The sequence below is a fragment of the Mastomys coucha genome, unplaced genomic scaffold (assembly GCF_008632895.1).
Source record: "Mastomys coucha isolate ucsf_1 unplaced genomic scaffold, UCSF_Mcou_1 pScaffold6, whole genome shotgun sequence".
Classification (NCBI taxonomy): Eukaryota; Metazoa; Chordata; class Mammalia; order Rodentia; family Muridae; genus Mastomys; species Mastomys coucha.
Genome location: NW_022196912.1, coordinates 69,145,914 through 69,166,808, shown reverse-complemented (window position 1 = coordinate 69,166,808; position 20,895 = coordinate 69,145,914).

Genomic DNA, 20,895 nt, shown 5'->3' with positions numbered 1-20,895 from the left:
TGTTTTTCTTGAAACTTCACCCTCCTACCTGTCCATTCTTTATTTGAGTGGAATTGAGTTGAATCAGGCCAAGCCTCAGTAGCTGGGATTATGACATAATACCAATTCTCGCTGTGGACTTCCTATGTCCTCTCTGTCTGATTATGCCAAGGCCTAGCAGCTTTGAGCAACATGTTTATTATTTTATACAGTTTCTGAAGATTAGGAATCTGGGTGTGGTGTAGCTTGGCTGGGCTCTCATGGGGTTGGAGGAAGGCAGCTGTCCAGGGTTGCAGTCACCTCAAAGCTTGGCCAGACCCAGGCTAAGATCACTGCCACTTCCAGCTCATCTACACCTGTTGTCTCAGTGCCTTGGCCTGAAGCCTCCATTTTGTGCCATGGGGTTCACCCCATGAGATTGCTCACACCATAGCTTACTGGAGAAAGGGGAGAGATGGGCAGGGCAGAGAGAAACAGGTGCTCAAGATGGGAGCTCCAGTGCTTTTTGTAATTGAACCTTAGGAGTCACGCAACATCATTTGACTCTCTTCTGCTTGTTAGAAGCAAACTGGCAAGCTTAGCTCACACTTAAGATGGGTGTGCTACTGTGGACCTGTTTGTGACACCAGTACCCTCTTCTTCAGTTCTGTGGTCCCCATTTCCCACTAGTGTTTGTTCTTAATGAAATACTCAGATCTTTAGTCTGTTCTATATGATCTGGGGCTCCTTCATTAGTCTCTCTCTCTCTCTCTCTCTCTCTCTCTCTCTTTCTCTCTCTCTCTCTGCTGCTGCTGCTCTCTTTCCCTCCTTCCCTCCTTCCTTCCCTCCTTCTTTCCCTCCCTCCCTTTCTCCCTCTCTCTCCTTCTCCCCCTCCCTCTCTTCTCAAGAGAGTCTTTGATTTCTTTAGGCAGTAGATATCACTCTGCATACTTCAGTGTTCAGTTGTTCAGTGGGCCCAGGTGCTGGGGGATTTAATCTGTCTAACATTCCCTTACCTCAGCCACAGGCTTCTGCCATCCTACCCTCACTGCTTCCCTGGACCTGTCACCTCTTCAGGACTCACTTCCAGGTTCCCTATGAGTTCTCAAAACTTCACGGATTTTATCTCTCTACCTTATGTGGTTATTTGACATCTTTTTTCTCTAGACTACTAGCTAGTGTTGGTTCATGATGTCTAGTAGCAGCTGTGAACATGGAAGTTACTTATCATATAAGTTCTGTTGTTACAGACACAGCTGGGGCTCTCCAGTGCTCGAACACTGTGATCCTCTGGTGCCTATAGGACACAGCCTCTTCTCTTCAGTCTAGTATCCCAAGGCCCTATGATCTGGGCTCGTCTCTCCTTCCCTATTCTGCTGCATAGACACCAGGCTTCTGACCACAGTGACACATGCTGTTGGACAGCATGTTCTGTAGGCTCTACTCTACGATACTTTCTCATACTGTTTCCTGTACCCTCATGGGGTTAGATGGAAATCTCTTCCTAGAAGAAATGGAGCCACAGGCTTAAATAATTGGTTTAAAGGAAAAGAAAATCTAGTGTTGGACCTTAATTTGGAAGCCTTGTAGTCTGGCTCCAGGGTTAGCACAGCTCTGGAGTCTGGACAGTCTCTGCTACTATACTGCCTGTTGGGGGGCAATGGGAGACTTCTTATCCCTCTCTGATCACTCAGGAGCTGCTGTTTATTGCTTAATAAATTAGTCAGGAGCTGCTAGTGTTTCAGGCAAAAAATGGTAGGGAAGGTCCCTTCCTTTAAGGACTTGACATAAATAACAATCACATGCTCTCTTTTGGACATTGTGATGGTTAGTTTTTTGTCAACATGACAAAATCTGGGGTCACCCGGGGACCTCAGCTGAGAAACTGCCTCGCTCAGATTGGCTTATAGACAAGTCTGTAGGATGTCTTGTTGATTAATGGTGGATATGGGAGGTCATTCACCCTGTGCACAGGCAGTCCTGGGCACTATAAGAAAACCAACTGAGCAAGCCATGAGAAGCAAGACAGCAAGCAGTATTCCTCCATTGATCTCTGATTTGGTTCCTGCTTCTAGGTTCTGGCCTTGAGCTCCTGCCCTTTGGTATTAGACTGTAAGCTGTAAGATAAAATAAGCCCTTTCCTCCCCAAGGTGCTTGTGGTCATGGTGTTTATCACAGCAATAGAACCAACAGTCATTCATGCTCAGTCATGCTTGCTTGCCCCAAAGGGACTGATGGGAATTCCTTAGCTCAGGCTCCTGGGTCTGAGACAATCTGTGAACAGACTCTATGGTGCTACTATGGGCTCCTTTCCTGCCATTGCGTTTTACCCTCTCCCCGCCCCCGTACATGTAAACTTCATTTATGCCTTTGTAAGTCTGTCAGATTTAGAAAAGGAAAGAGACAGAAAGAATGAGAGAGAGAGAGAAAAAGAGAGAGAGAGAAAGAGAGAGAGAGAGAAATACAGGAAGCCTAAATTAGTTTGTATTTCAGAAAATAACCCATTTTTTAAATGTAAGTATGCCCTCAAGGTTGCATGAGGCACACATATACTAAATATTGATTGACTATCTGGATTTCATGTTCAACTGGGCACCCTGTGTTTTATCTTGTAACTCCCTTCTTGGGGCTCTCAGGCCTGGAGCTCTCTAGCAGGCTGACTGTGGTCGCAGAACCATGACTTCATCTTTGGCACTTCCTAGAGATTTCATGCTGAGCTACTGTTCGGTTTCATTCAAACCTCATCCACTGGGAGTGCCTGGTTCTCTGTTTCAGAAATAATCATTGAGCAGCATGGAGCAGTAGGAACCCTGAGAGTAGAAATCAGCATACTTTCCCAAGCTGTACAATCGGAGGGAACGTGGAGGCAAAATTGATGCTGCCACTACTTTAGAAAGCTATTACAAGCGTCGTCTTTGCAGTTTTGAACACGAGACCAGCCCTAAGTGCTCTGTCTACAGAGGTCATCGGAGAGAAGCAGGTCTTGACTATCTATTGGTCTCTTGCAGGAAAAGGGACAACTTTTGTCACTGACTGCAGTTTTAGAGTTTTAAGAACTGCATTTGTATAAACAGGCCCAGCCCGATGTGAAAAACACAGAAAAGAAACTTTAAGAGGAAAGGGCATAGTTTCCCATTTGTATCCATTTGTATCCTTTTGTATCCTTTGCCTTTGGGAAAATGACTCTTTCTAGGCTTAAATCCACACCCTTGTCCCCCTATCTTAAAGACTAACGGTTTGTTTGTTTGTTTTTAACTCAAAAATGTTTTTAAGTATTTAATCCCTAGAACTGGGGATTAAATCTAAGTTTCTGGGCACGCCAGGAAACAATTCTGTTGCTGACTGTTTCGCCAGACCTCTTTTTACTTTTTATGTTGAAGCAGGGTCTCACTAAGTTGCCAAGGCTTACCTTGAATTTATTCCATGAAATGCCTTGAACTTGCAATTTTCCTGCCTTAGTCTCTCTGGATGGCATCCAAGGCCAGAGCTATCAGACCTGGCATTAACTTTTCCTTATGAGTATTTTTAAACATGAAAGTAAAGGGGACAGCTTATCACCTGCATTCTGTTAGTTACTTTAGACCAGCGGTTCTCAACCTGTGGGTCAGAACTCCTTTTGGGGTCTTTCACATAGGCCCTTTCACAGGGGTTGCCTAAGACCATTGGAAAACACAGATATTTGCATTCTGATATTATAAGAGTAACAAAATTACAGTTAGGAAGTAGCAATGAAAAAAATTTTATGCTGGGGGGGGGATCACCACATGAGGAACTGTATTAAAGGGTTGCAGCATTAGGAAAATTGAGAACCACTGCCTTAGACTGTGGGACCATATACTAGCTGAAACAGCTCAAGGGAGGAAGTGTTTGTTTTGGCTTCTGGTTCAGAGGATAAAGTTCATCAGATGGGGTAGGCACTGTGGCTGGGGCAGCTCCACCCATAGCGGCAGGAGCATGAGGTGGCAGCTGCCAACATTTGGCAGATCAGGAAGCAGACAATGCAAGCGGAAGGAGGAGTGGACATAATCCTCAAAGGCCTGTCCCCAGAGACCTGCCTATTCCAGCTCCACCCCCCAAAGTTCCACCCATTCCTCCAAGCACTGTCAGCCACTGGAGTGGAAACCAAATGTTTAAATACAGGAGCCTATGGGAGCATACTTCACATTCAAACCATATCATAAACATGCACACACACACACACACACACACACACACACACCTGGCAGAGCAATTGCTATCATTTTACCCTGTGTGTCTTCACATGCATTTCACTGAATTAATTTAACTGGAGGCATAGTTACCTTACCATGCACCCTTAAATGTTCTGGGGAAGAAAGGATATTTTCTTACTTAGCCGCAATACCATTGTCCCCCTGCAGATTAGCAATAATCTCTTTATGCTGTCTTCATTTCATCAGAATTACGTTTCCCAGTGTCCTGAGGGTCATATCCATCTTGTTTCTATCTCAGCATCTAGCAAAGGGTCTGACAAGCATGGATCAATGGAACGGTAACGAGAGACTAGATGAACAAATGGTTGGATGGATGTGACATCAAACCACTCAGGTTTGGGAGGGGGGGATGTGAGTAGTGAATTGGCTGCTTGATGCTCTAGGGGCCCTCCTAGGGTGAGCATGCCTGGGGAATGGTCAGGCATGTTCTGATTTGAATGAGACAACATAAAGGAAAGGCTGCAGAGCAAGCTGAAGAGTTTACTTCACAGCATCAGTGTGGCCAGGCCGTGTCTCTACATTTTCCCACTCACTTCAGAGACAAAGAAAGATTTCTTCCGTCCATGCAACTACAGTGAGAAGTTATAAGGAAATATGGAAGTGCCTAGGATCTGTGGTTTCTTAAGCTTCTTTTAAAGATTTATTTATACTTGTGGGGGGTTGGGGTGGGGAGGCACACCATGTATGTGTAAATGCCTATGGAAGCCAGAAGAGGGTACTCGATCTCTCAGAGCTGGACTTACAGCTAGCTGTGAGATGGTTATGAGTTGCCCAAACTCAGGTCTGCTTGAAAAGCAGCATGCACGCTTAACTACTGAGCTACCCCTCTGGTCCCCTCAAACTTTTTAGGTACAACTTAGACCCAGAAGCTAACGAGAGAGAGGGCTTTGGATTCCACGTTTGTCTTTGAAACTTTGAGGCTCCACAAGACAAAAGTCTATTGGAAAGCAAGGTTAACCTTCTGTAGAGTCACACTAATAACATCCTATGGAGATCTCAGCAGTCCTTCCCATAATGGTCTGAACAAATGTGTTGGAGCCGCTTAAGCACAGTGTTTTTCTCAAAATGGTAGCGCCCACAGATGCTGTGTCCATGCACCAATGCGACGGAAATTGGAATCATAAGTTATTGCGTAGAGGTTAATAGCAGGAAGTCAAGCCTTAGGGAAGGCCTCATGCACAAACCCACCCCTATGTTAGTGAGTAATAATAGAAATAAACACTGAGGAGAACAAGAGGTGAGGCAGGGATAAAAGGCCAGTGTTCTTTAAATGTCATCAGAACTCCTGAGCCATGGCACAGCATGGCAGGATGCCTGCTTCTTGTGCTTTCTTTCACTCTAGCAAAGAAAATTTGTGTTATAGCCATCTGTTCCCTTCTTCTTACCCCCTTTGGCCTTTCAATAAGGCCACTTAAATGTCTACTGAATTAGCTGTTAGTAAGGTCTCCACCTCTCCACTGAAGGAGTGACAACTGTTTATGTTGGTCAGGAAAGCCTTCTACGCCCTGAAACTGAAAGAGTCCAAAGACATCATCCATGAGAAGAAGCAGGCTTGCCTTATCTGAGACTAGGTAAGGTCAAAGTAGCTTTATTTAGTGGCCCTGGGCATGCCTATAGTGTTCTGTACTTTTCTTCTAGAACTGCTAGGAACCTGAGATGTTTTTAATCTATTCTCCATCATTCCTTTAGAGGAAGCATGACAGGTGCACACCTCTGTTTGGGATGAGTGACAGCTGGCTTTGTAGTTACCATGATGGCTTTGTGTCAGCACAACAGGTGGGTGGGTCGGTATCTTAAGCTTTCTTCTTCTGCGTTTTGTCAAAGTCCAAACCAGGAAATATTTATCCCTCTGCTTCCTAACCGTCTTGCTTTAAAGTCCTATGTAGCCTCCAAGCCTACAAGCTTTTGGCAGATAATCATGTCAGCCCAGGAGGCTCCACATCTGTTTCTGCCCTCAGTTGCCAAGTTGTGCTCGACAGGCTTGTTTCTTGGATCGGTTTCCTTCCCCACGGGTCCATGTTCATCCCAAGTGTTCCATGTGGGCCTGGATTTCTTGAAGAGGTTGCAACAAGCAAGCTTTGGCAAATTGTACCAAATCAGTTCAGCAAATGTGAGGAGTTGGATTCTGATTCGAGGCTCAGAGGAGAGAAAGGAAGCGAGAAAAGGGAGAATCTAATCAAATTTGAGAAGTCTAGAGGAAGAGTCGTCACAAACCTGTGTAGCTGGAGAACAACCATGTGGCTCATATTCCTACTCTGAGCTGCTCAGACCTGTGGTGCAGGTGGGGGTCCCTTTCACTGTTGTTATTTTCAGACCAGAAACACAGTTACATTATAACAAAGGGACAAAGGAACACTTAAGCCAACAACTTTATTTTCTGAGTAATCTTTCAGAGTTTACAACAGAAATGGCTATACTATGTCGACTCATATAGGCAGACTCAAAGTCCTCAGACAAGGAGTAGGAGTTCAGGCCTGGAGGTTATCTGAGGAGCACCCGAGTTTTACCCCAAATATCTTACTTTCCATGACTTCATTTTGGGTCTGACCTCTTTGCATTTATCTGAAAAACTATAAAGATTTTAACACTTTCAGTTCTGTTTCCTGTAAGGGTGAAAAGGTCCCAAGTTGCATAAAGAAATCCCCTCTCACTTCTCTCCTTCCCTCCCTTTCCTCTTTTCATTTCTCTTTTACTCTCCTCTCTCTTTCTATCACCATTTCTCCTACTCTCTTTCCTCCCTTCCCTTCTTCTCAATCCTCCATGCCTTCCTTTCTATTGTTCCTACTTTCTTGTCATCTTTCTCCATTCCTCCTTTCTACCTGTCTAGTATATCCATCCACCCATCCATCTACCCACCCATTTATCCATCCACCTACCTATCCATCCCCTACCCATCCACCCATCTGTTCATCCAACCATCTACCCACCCAACCACACATCTACTTATCCACCCACACACTCATCCATCCATCTATTGTAAATTACAACTCTCAAATTACTAAAAGGTGTCGACTTAAATTTTTTTTCAAAACCTACCATTAATAAAGGTTTAAAATGTTTTAACCTTCCTTCTAGCCCACCACCCACCAAGAATAGTGAAAAAGAAAGTTTATTAGGATACAGGGAAAGTGGACCTGTTTAGAAACCATTCTTATTGTTCTTTGGAGCAAATTTAGGCTACATTGTCAAGAAATCGCGCGGTTCAGATCATAGTAATCAGCAGCAGTTTGATCCACTCACAAACATTTCACAAAGATACCAGCAGTCCAGTTCAGTAGTATTGGGATAGCAAACAGGAATCAGTAGCGGTGGCATGGCCTAGCAGAAACAGTCAGGCCTCTGCCAAATTGGCAAGAGTCAGCAGGAGCAACCAGGACCAGCAGGGAAGCCAGGAAAAGGTCTCTGCTGTGTGTGTGCCTCTCTCAACAAAGTGAAGATCAGCAAAGATCAATGAAGTGCTGCAACACTCCCCGCCCCCCAACTGTCTGTTGGGTCCTATTTATACTCCCTCCAACATCATATGTCCTCCTCTGGTTCTTGTCTCACCATATGAGTCTGTCTCAGCAAAACTCCACTTGAGTCTGCATCAGCTGACATCACTGCCAATCATGACAAGAATCTGCCAGAACACCACCAGAAGTTTTTGGTGTGTTTCCTTCTATGAAGTCATGACAAACGATGACCATGAAGAAATGGCAGATCATACCAATACAACCCAGGGTTGTCCACTGTCAGTTGGGACCTTCTTAACATCATGTATTTGCTTTAGCAAAACATCCTTTCACCCATGTCTGCTTCAGTGAAACATTCCTCTACGCGTCTGCCCCAGCAAAATACTCTGCAACACAACTGACTTTCCAAAGAAATCCTAAGTTTCCACTTCAAAAAGGTACCTGCTAGTTCTGGCAATTAGGGCTTTAATTAGCAGATTAATGCTTCCCTGTGCTTTTACAGATTTGACACATACTCCATTTGTCTTTCTATAGCTATGTGAAAATCCTGGTTTCAGATGCTCTGCACTCCAAGTAATTTTCCCAAATACCTTTAGTATACATTACTTTTTCTGTGCCTGCCAATTTATTTCTGTAATACTCAATTTAGAGCTGTATTATGTAATATTATTTTCTATCATTGTTTTTAAAAAAAAAATGCTACAAACTTTAGCTTGAAAGATCACAGATGCACTATCGTAAAGTTCTCTAAGATGTTAGAAGCCATGGGACTGAATCAGGGTATGGGAGATGTGGGTAGGCTTCGGGGTCTATTTCTCTTTCCTTGCTCTTCCTAGCTCCAGAGGCCACCTGCATCCCTTGGCTCATGTTCCTCATCTTCTAATGTTGTACCTCTTGTTTACCCTGCTTCCATTGTCATAGCTCTTGTCTGGAACTCCTTCTGCCTCCCTCTTCTACATTTAAGGACCCTTGTGCTTGCATTGGAACCACAGAATAATCTAGGATATTTGTTGTTGTTGTGAACCGTGGACTGGTACATCTTATTTATAGCTGAGCCCTTAACTCCTCTCTGCCATGCCCTTCACATGTTCATAGATCCTGGAATTAGAATGTGGTTAGGGATACAGGATGAATGAGATTGTTTTTCCCAATTTCATTCTCAGCGCACTTCGTTACTGGCACACAAGGAAGTCACCGATATTTGTGTGCTGATCTTGTGCCTTGCTATGCTCATGCGTTTATCAGCTCTAAGAGTTTTCTGGTGGAATCTTCAGATTCTCTTCTGCACAGGCTTATCTTGTCAGCAGAGTTCATTTGACATCTCCCCTTCCTGTATGTGGTCCCTTTATTTCTCCCTCTTTTCATTTTTGCATCATCGAGGTCTTGAAGGACCATGAGAGAGTGAGGGGCCCTCCTCTTGATTTTGGTTAAAATGCTTTGGTTTTCCCCTCATCTGATACAATGCTGACTAAGGTTTGGCATCCAGAGTCTTTACCATGTGAAGTTCATTCCTTCTCTTCTTAGCTTTGGGGCTTTTATCATTAAGGAGTATTGGACTTTGTCAAATATCTTTTCTGTGCCTACTGAGATAAACATGTGTTTTCCATCCCTGAATTTATTTTATGGAGGTTCTTAAAAAAAACAAAAACAAAAAAAAAAAAAAACCAGAAGTACTATATGACTTATCTGTACCACCCCTGGGGCCATGTTTAAGTTAACAAACACATCATGTTAGCACTGTATTTTTTTTCAATTATGTATCCTGAATTGTATATAGAAAGATACAACTATTTTCACAGCTGACATGATGATGGAAGGGAGATAGGAGGTGAAGGAGAATTGTGAGAGAAGGGTAGAAGAGAAGAGGTGGTGATGTGGGATAAATATGTTATAAAATATATAATATAGTTGAAATTACCTCTAAAACCTATCACTGAGAATTAATATATCACATAAAAAGCTATAAACATATTTTATAATTATTATAATTATTCTGCTTATATATTTGTACATACACACAGACACATTTATTTTATAGGAAAACTTCGGTTCAAATAAACTGTAGATTTTTTTTTGTTTTGTTTTTTTGTTTTTCAAGACAGGGTTTCTCTGTGTAGCCCTGGCTGTCCTGGAACTCACTCTGTAGACCAGGCTGGCCTCGAACTCAGAAAGCCGCCTGCCTCTGCCTCCCAAGTGCTGGGATCAAAGGCATGTGCCACCACTGCCCTGTCAACTGTAGACTTCTTAAAGACAAGTCCATGACAAATATTTTGCTTTCCTATAGTTTTGGTCTTCCCCATGGCATCTTTTTAAATGTGCCAAAACTTAGAATTTTGGCACATGCCTGCTGGTATCTTCTGGTTACTTTGATTCCTTTGGTCATCTTCCTTTCATTGGCTATATTTCTCCTAGAAGTTTGTATATGTCAAAGGCAGGGGCCGGTTACATTGTGGTCTATGCTTGTTGGCTAAGGTATTCACAGCTGTCTTTGTTTTACTGTGAATAAACACTAAATTAGAAACCATGGGTGTGTGTAATGAGAAGGTGACAGACAGGAGACACAGTGTTCAATCACAAAGCTATCTTCCATTCCACCAGCTCCCAGGAGCTTCCTTCAGGTGGGTGTGGAAGCCAGATTGTAGACTAGGGCAAATACTGGCAGCCCTGCCTGCCTGGGAAGTCCCAGAGCTTCTTTTATAGAAACCCACATGATTTCCTGCAGATTCCAGAGAATTCTACCATTGCCTTGTAATGACCAAACATTTCATGTTCTGTCTCCATGATCAAAGATAAAGGAGCACATTTATTCCTGTTGATCTATACTCTTTTCATGCTTTGGCCTAATTAAAAACAAAGATTTAACCAGGTAGAGTGGTTCATACATATAATCCTAGCATTCAAGGTGAAGAGGTAGGAGGCTTCTGAGGTCAAGGTCTGACTGAGGTAGGTTGTAAGGCCCTGTCACAGACAAACCAGCAAACAAAGAAACCAACATCCTAACAGCGGTTGAGGCCCAGTCGGGATGTTTCACATTTGGTACTTTTGACAGGGTTAGAGTTTCATCTGTGCATTGTTTTGTCTCCTGACTTTGTTGGAAACCTGACTCACAGCTGAACTTCGCACCAGAGGACCACATCCTATTTCTGTGGTGGTGTGTTGGCCGAGATGCTACATCTAGGAACTAGTACAGCAGCCTCTCTAGCAGCTGCAGAGATTTGGGAGGATTGGAGCACTTGTGAAAGTCTGATTTCGCTCCTTGTTTTAATAACTACAGCCTTCCTAAACCAATACTGAGGCCATGTGTGACTCGGCCATTTAAAGGACTCAAGGAAACAGAGACTCAGAGTGGATATTCCAAGTTGTGCAATCATTATCCAAGTAACTTTAGAGCATTTTGTCACCCCATGAAGACAGCCTGTCCTCACTGGCAGTCAAGCCCATGCCCTGTCCTCATCCCTCTGAGTCTGAGGCCACTGTTAGGCTACTCTGTTTCAATAGCGGAGCCTATTCCAGACAGATCTGATGAACAGAATCGCACCACGTGTGCTCCTCTGTGATTGGCTCCTTTCACTGGAAATGTTCTTAGCCTTCATCTATATTGTAGTATAAGTCAGTACTTCATTTTTAATTGTTTAATATTTCATCATATAAACCTGTCTTCTCCATACATTTACTAGTAACTAGGTATTTGGCTCATCTCTCAGACTTGGCTTTATGAATAATGCTGTTATGAGTATTTGTGCACAAGCTTTTTTATGGATATAAGTCTTCATTGCTCTGGAGTATATATGTAGGATTAGAATTGCTAGGTCATACGGTGATCCTATTTAACATTTGGGGAAAATATTAAACTATTTTCTGGAGTGGTGACACCATTTTACATTCTCACCAATGATGTGTGAAGGTTCCATACGAACATTTGTTGTCATGCCTGTTTTAAAAAACAAAATAGTCATTCTAGTCACTGTGAGCTAAGTGCTGTATCATCCTGGAGCCGATAATTTTCTTTTATCCTGTTAATTAAAAAATTGCAAATATAAAAAAAATCATTCTCAAAGATGATCTTTGGGGCTAGAGAGATAGCTTAGCCGTTAAGAGTGCTGACTGCTCTTCCGATGGTCCTGAGTTCAAATCCCAGCAACCACATGGTGGCTCACAACCATCTGTACAGCTACAGTGTACTCATATACATAAAATAAATAAATAAATCTTTAAAAAAAAAGATGATCTTTGATCACTCTTTTGCCTTTTGACCAAGATCAAGTACAAAGATGATACTTAACCAGTATGTTGGTGCATGTTTGTAGTCCCAGCTACTCAGTAGGCTAAAAGTTGAAAGGATTCAGAGACTTCTGGCTATGTAATGAGATACTGTCTCAAAGCTTTCTTTCCTTATTGCAGGAAACAGGTAAATGCAGACACTTGTGGTTATTCTGAGTTCTGAGAACACATGACTGCTGTATGCTCAGCCCTAAAGAGGACATCCAAAATCCCTTCCTCTGTAGCCCAGAGAACATCATGGCATGGGGAGCAGAAAGAATGTAAGAGGCAGTGGTGAGGAGGACGACTGTGAAACGCAGTCTTCCTATCTTGACTTGGTCATTGTGACCATATCTCACAGCAAATGCCATTGTCTGCACTGGGCCTACAAAAAGACTGGGCATCTCAACAGTTAGTCATGAATAGAGAGTTGATCGTAGGGTACTAGGGGTTATTGATAGAGGCTGGAAGTGGGACCATTGTTTTTAGTTGTATTGACAATCCCATCATGCTCCAGGGCATAATCTGTGCTTACACAAATGGCCCTAGTTAAGCTCAATCGGTCACAAAACAAAACAGAAAGACAGGAGTGTGTAGAAAAGGAACTTCTGAACAGCTGGGCAGTGGTGTTGCATGCCTTTAATCCTAGCACTTGGGAGGCAGAGGCAGGTGGGTTTCTGAGTTCAAGGCCAGCCTGGTCTACAGAATGAGTTCCAGAACAGCCAGGGCTACACAGGGAAACCCTGTCTTGGGAAAAAAAAAAAAAAAAAAAAAAAAAAAAAAAAAAGGAAAAGGGACTTGTAGGGAGAAGACAGTGATGATGGAATGGAAGAGAAGAGACATTAGAGAGACAGTCAGAATGTACTATACCATATAAGAAATTGTTAAAGAATAAATTAAGTGGGCTGGAGAGATGCCTCAATGGTTAAGAATAAATTATATACACTTAATGTATTTATATAATATATATTTGTTCTTAAATAAATAATACATATTATATAATATTTAAGACCAGAAAAATAAAGGGATCTATAAGCCACTGAGTCAACAATGCTGATCTGAGGAAAGTAACAGTGTAACATAATTGTACTATGAACCTATACAAAGTAATGTAAGCTGGGCCTTTAGTCCCAGCACTTGGAAGGCAGAGGTAAGCAGATCTCTATGAGTTCAAGGTCAGCCTGGTCTACATAGGAAGTTTCAGACCAGTCAAGCCTACATAATGAGACCCTTCTCAAAAAACAAAAACAAGCAAGCAAACAAAACTGAGTGTGTGCGATCCTGACTGAGTTTAAGACCTTCACCAAAATGTCTAAGGCTCTGTGGATGATGCTCTACCTCTGAGTATCACACTAGATATAAATGGAAATTTACAGCTAATGACTGTTCACCCATCTACGACTGTGATCTAAATTTCATCTGTCAAGTTTATGTAGGTCAAAGTCAATGTTATTTTTCCAGATTTTAAGCACGTCAGTAGGAAGTAAATTGAGTTGCCCAATGGTATATGGCAGATAGCAAGGATTTATCTGTCTCCTGATCTATGAATTTTAGAAACCAACAGATTCTCAGAAGCAGAAGGGACCCTGAACTGATGTGTGCAGCATCCAGTACCATAACTCCTCAGCTTGCTGAATATGCCTAGGACTGGGGAGTGTTGCATGATGGGAATTAGCCCTCATGTGTTGACAGCCCTGGCATCACTTCTTTAGAGCAAGCTGTATCTCCTCTGTATAATTTCTCCTCCATCTCTGAAACAATTAAGAATAAAAAAGTACAGTACATATTTGATGCTCAATAATTCTTAAGGAGAGATTGAAATTATCAATTGCATTATTTACAATAAAAATTCATGGGACTAGAGAGATGGTTCAGTGGTTATGAGCACTTGTTCTTCTTGCAGAAGACTTGAGTTTGATCTCCAGTGCCTACATGGCTCCCAACTATTTGTAACTCCAGTTCCAAGGGATTTGATGGCCTCCACAGGCACCAGACATGCAGGTGGTATACACATATACTTACATGCAGGCAAAAACCTCACACAAAAATAAGATGAATAAGTATAATCTTAAAAGAGAGAATTCATGTTTGCCTTTTGTAGTAAAAACAATTTAAAATATCTCTTCTTCCCCCTTCTCCTCTCTCCCTCTCTTTCACCCTCCCTCTCGCCCTCCATCTTTCCTATACAAGTCAAAATTTTGGTTGCCTAATTCTCTCCTTGTATGCCAATTGGTTTCAAGTTGATTACAAAAGTTGTATGTGTGTGTGTGTGTGTGTGTGTTTATAAAACATTCATCAATATTTAGAGTAGAGATTTTTATTTGAAGCAAAATTATTATTAATGTTCTCTTTGCCAGTTCTATCTTGGTCTTTAAATGTGAAAGAGAGTTGATAGCTGTATAATATTCGACCTCATGTACTCACATGTAAATATTTCCATCCCCATAGACATTTAGATGCTTTCTAATTTATAAATAGAAAAGATAATCCTCTATTTCAATCTTCTTTCTTCCAAATGAGTAGAACTTTGGATCTTATACTTTCTTATTTGACCCTCAGTCTTGGCTTGCTGAGTTATTGGCCTGTCCTTATTTGCCAATCTCTTTTTCTACTGGGTTTCCAGAGTTCAGCAACTCTACCAGCAGAGGATGATAAATGGCTGTGGCCTTCGGAGACCCTTATTCTTTATTTGAACATTGCAGTCTCGAGGCCAGTGTGACAACAAGTGTTCTTACTCTGGGCTCTCAGGAGGTTTGCCACCATCACAAATATGCATAGTCTCAAGAAGTTTAGCTTCTACCTTCCCTTTCCATGAGACCTGAGCAGTCCTCTGTGTCCTCTCACATCCTCTCCATACAGGATGCTGTGGTGACCCCAGGAGGTCGCTACTTCATTTGATCTGTCAAGTCCTCATATCCTGAGCAGCGTGCATCACTAAACAACACTCAGTATTCATGTTGGAGTGATCAAGTACAAGCTGCTTTTCTTACTTTAAGAAGACTCCACTTCCCCAGTGGATAAGAGTGGAGAAGCTAAGTGATAGATGAAGCTCCATAATTCATTTATCCTCTTCCCTTTTTGCAACTCAGAAGTTCATAATGGAGATTAAAGAATGCACTTGGTTGACATTCGTGCATTTGCAGCTGCATGTGTAAATTCATCCTTTCTCGGGCAGACAGGACTAGCCAGGCAGCTTCCACAGGAGAGGCGGTGACATAAATAATTCTGCCTTGAAAATAAGGTTAACTTTGATCTCATGAGACCTACACTCTAGGCAGGAACAAGTGGCACACAGACCTCATACTCCGCATACCCTAAGTGAGTCTTCCTTCTTTTATGTGTGTATCATCACCCAAAAAATGAAACACATTGTTAAATGGTCTGCACTTGTGAAAAAGATGACCACAAAATAATGGTCCTCTAAAAAGGTGACTCAATGGTTAAGGGCACTAACTGCTCTGCTGTAGGATACAGGTTTGATTCCCAGCACCCACATCGTAGTAGTTAACAATGGGCTGTAATTAAGCTCCATAGGAGCCAAGGTCACCATTTGCACTGAACACACATGATGCACATACATGCATGTAGACGAAACACCATACATAGTAAATTGAATAAAAAGATGGCTCCCATGTTCCACATGGACCCATGTGAAACTTAAGAGGTTATATAAATGTATAAAGTTATGCTCTATACAAACAATGGCATTGACTTTTTTTCTTTTTTACTTATACTGATTGGATACATTGGATAACATTTCCCCCTTCATCTATATTTTTAAAATTTTTCCAGCCGGGCGGTGGTGGCGCACGCCTTTAATCCTAGCACTTGGGAGGCGGAGGCAGGCGGATTTCCGAGTTCGAGGCCAGCCTGGTCTACATAGTGAGTACCAGGACAGCCGGAGTTACAGAGAGAAACCCTGTCTCGAAAAACCAAAAAAAAAAAAAAAAAAAAAAAAAATTAAAAAAAAAAAAAATTTTTCCTACAATAAGCCAATATTAAATTGTAATACAAAAAGCATCTTACTATGTTGTACCACTGAGTAGAAAACAGATTCTCTCCCCCACCCACCTTGTGATAAATTATTAAGATAAAAAGTAAATTGGTGTGGGAACTCAGACAATATTAATTACTTCCAAGTTTGTTCCAGCCTGCAAGGCTTTATGAAGTTGCTGCTAAAATCGGCCAGTAAAATAGATGACAAATTGTGGCATGAGCCATATTCTTTAGGACTTGTCTTCAGTTTGTAGAGGAACTGTTTAAACTAGCTTCAGTGAGACAACACTTCTCAGAAAGGTCCAGAGCTAGTTCTTGCTCCTATGTGGCAACCCGGGATGTTTGCCCTTGGAACACTTTGTTCCTATTGCTGTGAAACTCCCTAGTGTCTACTCACTGCCTCAACAAGCCCTGCTCACCCCCAGGGACCTCTCAGAATGCCATGCTTCATCACATTCAGAATAACAGCGGGATTCCAGGACCAAGTACAGGCTAGTTTGTCCTGTCCCTCACCTTTGGCCTTGAAACATATTAATTGTTTGGAATACTATCCTTAGGATGCACGGTATCTCATGGGATCAAAAGGCATAGATCTAGCTGGGAGTGAGGATGGGACTACACTCATGCTCTTGGATGCTGTCAGATCTCTGCCCATTGCTCTCATCTCTGCATCTGCTTCTTTTCTCTTGCTGCTACCTCTGCCTCCAAGTTCACTGGCCAGAAACATGATCTTCACTAGCTCTCAGAGCATTCACTTCATAGGCCTGGCTGCTTGGACAGAGACTCGTTTGGCTCCCTCCAAGCCCCTTTCTCTGTCCCTTCCTCCCTTTCTTCCAATTTTAAATATTCAGAGAAAGGACAGAATGGCCCATCTTAAGTCATGGGCCCATTCCTGAATAACTTACGGTGGTTTGAAAAGGAAGAGATCACGTTGCCCTAACATTGCTCCTCCTGCTACAGCAACTCAACAACTGCATTGGCAGAGGGAATAGGTGGCCATACACACACACACACACACACACACATACACAGAGGTGTGTGCAAAAATATATAATAAACATATGATATAATATATAATAATATAGAATCATGTATAATGATTGCAATGCAATCATTATTCCGAAATGCAAATGACAAAATCATATCTAGGAACATTTTACATATTTTAAATATGCAAATATTTAAATATTTTAAATAAAATTTAAATAGCCTGAGAAATTATTATACATCATTGGTCTATAACTATATAGTCACTTGATAACTAGAATTCCATATTTCAAGTAGCTTTGTGCAATATATCTTAAGAAAGATAATAATTGGGGCTGGAGAGATGGCTCAGCGGTTAAGAGCAATGACTGCTCTTCCAGAGGTCCTGAGTTCAATTCCCAGCAACCACTGGTAGCTCACAACCATCTGTAATAGAATCCAATGCCCTCTTCTGGTGTGTCTGAAGGCAGCTACTATGTACTCATATAAATAAAATAAATCTTTAAAAAAAGAAAGAAAGATAATAATCTTGAATATAGAAGTAGGGGGACTTGTTGTTTGAGACACAATACTCAGGTAGTTAAAGAAATAATAATCAACAACGCTAGACTTTAGTCAGGTCTGTGACAGTTCCTTCCAAGGCAGTGATAATTATACCAAATTTTTAGAGTAGAGTAAAACACATTATATGAGAAAATCTTTTGGTCGAAGGAGTCAAGATGTTATTGAACAGTTGCATGGCATGCCCCTTTATGTGTTGTGAGAACTAGTACAACAAATTTACTTCTGGTGCACAAAATTTAAGGGCAAGCATGTCATTATGCTTCAGTGATTTCCATTGCAAGCATTGTTTGTTTTAGATCAAATCCCTTGATTGAACATGTATCTATAATTTCTATTCACTGTTTCCTATTTAGTAGTTTGTGATTCTCTATCTTTTATGAATTATATTGATAGCTTTTTTCCCTTAACAATAGTGTTCAAATCATGTATTTTACCTATTATGGTTATAAAATCACATTATCATGCCTCAAAAAATTCAAACTAAATGAAACAGTCATTTAAAGCCCCATTTCCTGCACAGCTATTAAAATTTTGTATGTAAGGGTATATTCTATAAAGTTTTCTGTGGTAATTCAGTTCAATATTGATCTTATCTTTTATTCTTTTATTATTAATAAGTGTTAGCAATGTATAAAAATTGTACTAATGCATATACAAAAATGGGATATTTGGTTATTTGGGCATGGTTATATCCTCTCTTCCTCTCTCCCTCTCTCTCTCTCTCTCTCTCTCTCTCTCTCTCTCTCTCTCTCTCTCTCTCTCTCTCTCTCTCTCTCCCTCTGTGTGTGTGTGTTTCTTCCTTTTATAAAAGAAAATATGCTCTTTCCAGATTGTATACTTCTGGAGTGTCCATAAAATTCTAAGTGCCCTTTGGACCTATGGCCTAGAAAGTAGCTTCAGATAACTCTTCATTTATAAAGGTGTTGCCCTCCACAGACAAGCGCATGAGTGCCTCTCCTAGAAACTGCCCAATAGCCAGGCAGTAGTGGTGTATGCCTTTAATCCTAGCACTTGGGAGGCAGAGGCAGGAAGATTTCTGAGTTTGAGGCCAGCCTGGTCTACAGAGTGAGTTCCAGGACAGCCAGGGCTACACAGAGAAACCCTGTCTCGAAAAAAAAGAAAGAAAGAAAGAAAGAAAGAAAGAAAGAAAGAAAGAAAGAAAGAAAGAAGGAAAGAAAGAAAGAAGGAAAGAAAGAAAGAAGGAAAGAAAGAAAGAAGGAAAGAAAGAAAGAAGGAAAGAAAGAGAGAGAGAGAGAGAGAGAGAGAGAGAGAGAGAGAGAGGAAGGAAGGAAGGAAGGAAGGAAGGAAGGAAGAAAGGAAGAGCCCCAAAACAGAACACTGTGTTAGCTGTTAAAGTGACCCAGTTACCCTTCCCCTCTTGGTAAGTAGAATATGACATTACATGGAGAAGTTGGAATGTTTTGTGTACCCTTTTGGAGAGAAAAAGAGATGTTTAAAACTCCAATGTTGATGGCTGACTAGAACCACTACCATATTTTGAATATGGATGGACTGTATTTCTAGTTAGGCCTGGAGCCTGCTGTGCTGGCCAGTGACAGAGGACTGGGACTAGTGGTCAGAGTGCAGATATTCTCCACGCCTGCCTCACTTTGCTACACAAGTAACGTCTATTAACTAATATATTTTTCTTTATTGATAATTTCTTTGAGATAAATTGCCCCAAGCGAGATAATGGAGCTTATATGTATTTGAATGACTCTAGATAGACATGGTCACATTGCTTGGCAATACAGTTTTTAAAGATCTTTCCCTCTGGGCTGGCTGTTCATTTTAGGATCTTTCTGTAGAAACAACCTTAGTCCTCCCCTCATCTACAAAGACCATCAGGCTTATGACATCATTCAACTGTAAACTCATCATCAGTTTAAACGGTGGAAGTAAGAATTGTACTAAGGAGGTTGATGTAATGTTTTTCACTTAAACTTTTTATTTCATGTTGCACACATATAAGAAATACAATCAAAACACATTGATTATTGAATTTGCTATGGATAGGCTGTGGGTTGAGTGTTTCCTCAGAGCCCATTGTAATGAAAGGCATAGTCTGGGGGTGATGGTGGAACTTGGGGAAGTGAGGCCTAGAGGAAACCTTTAGGTTATTGGGGCATCCCTTCGGTGGACAGTTCTTGTGAGATTCCTTAGTACTTCTCTGAAGAGAGTTGTAAAAGATCCGAGTTTGGCTCTCCACAACCTTCTGTGCTCCTGGTTCAAGCTGTAACCATTCATTTGCTCCATACACATGCTGTGATTATTCTAAACAGTCTCCCTTCTTTAGACATTGGCGGCCTCTTTGCAGTAATGCAAAGTTGACTAATACAGTGTCATTAATTTTCAGAATCCGAATCTTTACTGATCTTTATTATGTTTAAATTATGTTTGTGTGTCTGGTCTGTGTGGAGGCATGTGCAGGTGAGTTTAAGCACCTAAGGAGATCAGAGGTGATGGCTGCACTTGATCTAAAGTTACAGGATCATGGGTGCTTTTTTCTAGCCCCAAGAACCCATTTACTTCCTTTTCTTTTTTTCCTTTTCTTTTTTCTTTTCTTTCTTTTCAAAACCATCTCTGTTCATGTTTATCATCACACAGTAAGGTCTCTTACTCCATTAAGAACTACTAATGAGCCAGCATTATTTTAAAATTTTTCTCTGTTGAGGCTGGAGAGATAGCTCAGCACACTCTGCTCTCCCAGAGGACCCAAATTCAATTCTTAGAACCTACCTCAGGGAGTATACAACCAGCTGTAACTCCAGATATAGGGGGTTTTCTAGCCTCCCCCAAGTATCCACATGCTACACCCACATGCATGTGACATACACATATGCGTGCACACACACATACACACACACACACAAGTAAAGCTAAAACTTCTAAAAAAGATTTCCCTATTAATATTTCTAAAATTTTCTTACAAGCCATGGACACCTACACTGAAAGTCTCAATGCTAACCTTTTAGATTGTCTACAAACATGTTCATAGACATTTTTCAGACAATGACGCTCTATACACTTCACTCAAATGGTCTCTGGGTATTTTGTTAAGTGAAATTTCCAGAGGGTCACCTTTGTCCAGTCCTCTCTGTTGGACAGACAGAAGGCACACAAGATATATTAGTCTGTCACCTGTCAAAAATGACAAGAGAGGGTTAACCATAAGCCACCTCATTGTTTCATAGATGCTAAAATACAATAGATATTATATATACCATATAGCAAAGACTCTGTGATCTGCAGTCCTATTCTAGGTCATTATTCTAGGTTCATGTTGCTGTATGATTGACTCCCTCATACCTTAGACTCATGTGTGTCTACATCAGTCCTGTTACTACTGTTAGGATGTTCCTACAAACTTGCTGGTTTAAAGCCACACAAATGGTCTTTTAGCTCTGGGAATAAGCAGTGCAACCTATATTTACTTCACGGGGCTG